Source organism: Leucoraja erinacea, chromosome 3, assembly GCF_028641065.1.
Source record: "Leucoraja erinacea ecotype New England chromosome 3, Leri_hhj_1, whole genome shotgun sequence".
Lineage (NCBI taxonomy): Eukaryota > Metazoa > Chordata > Chondrichthyes > Rajiformes > Rajidae > Leucoraja > Leucoraja erinaceus.
Genome location: NC_073379.1, coordinates 93,854,743 through 93,858,216, shown reverse-complemented (window position 1 = coordinate 93,858,216; position 3,474 = coordinate 93,854,743).

Genomic DNA, 3,474 nt, shown 5'->3' with positions numbered 1-3,474 from the left:
TAAGGTCATCCCTCAGTCTCTTGCGTTCCAAAGCCTCCCCTTATAATTCAAGCGTGCAAGTCAAAGTAACATCCTGGTTAATCTATTCTATACCTTTCAACATAATGACATCCTTGTAATAGACTGGCACTAGAGCTGCACACAGTACCCCAAGTATCCTTTCACCAACAACTTGTACAGCTGTATCATAAGCTTAACCTTCCACTCAACACCCATCCCAATGAGGGAATGTGTGCCAAACACCACCTCAAGTTCCAGTGAATTCAAGTGAGTTTATTGTCATGTGTCCCTGATAGGACAATGAAATTCTTGCTTTGCTTCAGCACACAGAACTTATTAGGCATTTACTACAAAACAGATCAGTGTGTCCATATACCATTGTATAAATATATACACACAGTGAATAAATAAAATGATAAAGTGCAAAAAAAAGAGAATTGGTTATTAATAATCAAAGTTTTGTCCGAGCCAGGTTTAATAGCCTGATGGTGGGGCTTAATTCTTTGTTAGGGCTTTATTCTTTGGAGCGCAGAAGGTTAAGGGGGGACTTGATAGATAAAATGATGAGAGGGATAGACAGAGTTGACGTGGAAAAGCTTTTCCCACTGAGAGTAGGGAAGATTCAAACAAGGGGACATGACATGAGAATTAAGGGACTGAAGTTTAGGGGTAACATGAGGGGGAACTTCTTTACTCGGAGAGTGGTAGCTGTGTGGAATGAGCTTCCAGGGAAGGTGGTGGAGGCAGGGTCGTTTTTATCATTTAAAAATAAATTGGATAGTTATATGGATGGGAAGGGAAGGGCGGGTTATGGTCTGAGCGCAGGTATATGGGACTAGGGGAGATTAGGTGTTCGGCACGGACTAGAAGGGTCGAGATGGTCTGTTTCCGGGCGGTAATTGTTATATGGTTATATGATTATATGGTTATATGGCTGTGGGGAAGTAGATATTCCTGAACCTGGTTGTTGCAGTCTTCAGGCTAGAGATGATTGTGTGGCCAAGATGGTGTGGGTCTTTGATGATACTGCCAGCCTTTTTGAGGCAGTGACTGCGATAAATCCCCTCGATGGAAGGACGGTAAGAGCCGATGATGGACTGGGCAGTGTTTACTACTTTTTTTAGTCTTTTCCTTTCCAGGGGGCTCAAGTTGCCGAACCAAGCCACGATGCAACCGGTCAGCATGCTCTCTACTGGGCACCTGTAGAAGATAGAGAGAGTCCTCCTTGACAAACCGACTCTCCGTAGCTCCCTGTCCCTTAACTGCCACTTTAAGGGAACAACACATCTGTACCTCTAAAAATCTTTGTTCCACAAGGCACTCCAGGGCTCTACCATTTACTGTATATATCCTACCCAGTTTTGACCTACCAAAGTGCAACACCTCACACTTGTCAGAGTTAAATTCCATTTGCCATTCCTTGGCCCACCTTTCCAATTGTTCTCGACTTGGATATCCTTCCCCATTTTCCTTGGTTAAATTTGAATTGAATTGAATAAATTTTATTAGCCAAGTATGTATACATACAAGCAATTTGCCCTGATGCTTTGCTCATAAGGATAACAACATTTTGCGGATGACACTAAGCTGGGGGGCAGTGTTAGGTGTGAGGAGGATGCTAGGAGACTGCAAGGTGACTTGGATAGGCTGGGTGAGTGGGCAAATGTTTGGCAGATGCAGTTTAATGTGGATAAATGTGAGGTTATCCATTTTGGTGGCAAAAACGGGAAAGCAGATTATTATCTAAACGGTGGCCGATTGGGAAAGGGGGAGATGCAGCGAGACCTGGGTGTCATGGTACACCAGTCATTGAAGGTAGGCATGCAGGTGCAGCAGGCAGTAAAGAAAGCGAATGGCATGTTGGCTTTCATAGCAAGAGGATTTGAGTATAGGAGCAGGGAGGTTCTACTGCAGTTGTATAGGGTCTTGGTGAGACCACACCTGGAGTATTGCGTGCAGTTTTGGTCTCCAAATCTGAGGAAGGACATTATTGCCATAGAGGGAGTGCAGAGAAGGTTCACCAGACTGATTCCTGGGATGTCAGGACTGTCTTATGAAGAAAGACTGGATAGACTTGGTTTATACTCTCTAGAATTTAGGAGATTGAGAGGGGATCTTATAGAAACTTACAAAATTCTTAAGGGGTTGGACAGGCTAGATGCAGGAAGATTGTTCCCGATGTTGGGGAAGTCCAGGACAAGGGGTCACAGCTTAAGGATAAGGGGGAAATCCTTTAAAACCGAGATGAGGAGAACTTTTTTCACACAGAGAGTGGTGAATCTCTGGAACTCTCTGCCACAGAGGGTAGTTGAGGCCAGTTCATTGGCTATATTTAAGAGGGAGTTAGATGTGGCCCTTGTGGCCAAGGGGATCAGAGGGTATGGAGAGAAGGCAGGTACGGGATACTGGATGATCAGCCATGATCATATTAAATGGCGGTGCAGGCTCGAAGGGCCGAATGGCCTACTCCTGCTCCTAATTTCTATGTTTCTATGTTTCTAACATTATATAGAGTAGACAATTACAAATAAAACATAATTTAAACATGTGAAGAATAAAATAAAATACCAGAGCATAAGAAGGCTACAAACTTTAGGCTGTTGAGTAGAGCTACTACTCGTGGAAAAAAGTTTTCTTTTATGCCTGGCTGTGGCGGCTTTGACAGTCCGGAGTCACCTCCCAGAGGGAAGTGATTCAAAGAGTTTGTGGCCAGGTAGAGAGGGGTCAGAGATGATCTTACCCACTCGCTTCCTGGCCCTTGCAGTGCACAGTTCGTCAATGGGGGTGAAGAATGCAGCTAACAACCTTCTTGGTTGATCGAACGATTCGCTGCAGCCTCCGGGTGTCATGCTTGGTGGCTGAGCCAAACCTGACCATGATGGAGAAGGTGAGGACAGACTCTATGATGGCCGTATAAAACTGGACCATTATTGCCTGTGGCAGATTGTGTTTTCTCAGCTACCGCAAGAAGTACATCCTCTGTTGGGCCTTTTTGAATGTTGAGTCGATGGTGGCCTCCCATTTAAGGTCCCTGGAGATGATGGTTCCAAGGAATTTAAATGACCCACAGATGTGACTGTGGTGTTGTTGATGGTGAGTGGGGGAAGAGGGGGTGTGGGGGAGCTCTCCTAAAGTCTACAATCAATTCCACGGTCGTAAGAGCATTCAGCTCCAGGTTGTTGCGATGGCACCAGGAAGCCAGCTGTGTCACTTCCTGTCGATAGGCAGATTCCTCCCCATCCTGGATCAGTCCCACACCACAACATTACCGATGCCCCATCAGACGTAAACATCACCATTTTATGAAGGTCAAGTTTTTTCTCTTCATAAAACTGCTTGATTGCAGAAACAATAGAAGAAGCATCACACGCCTGCAACTGAATTATTTCGCCAAAACATGTTTGATACACAGTACAATCTTTAGATGTGAATTTGATTTGAAAAAAAGAGAATGAGACATTTGTTGACAGATAT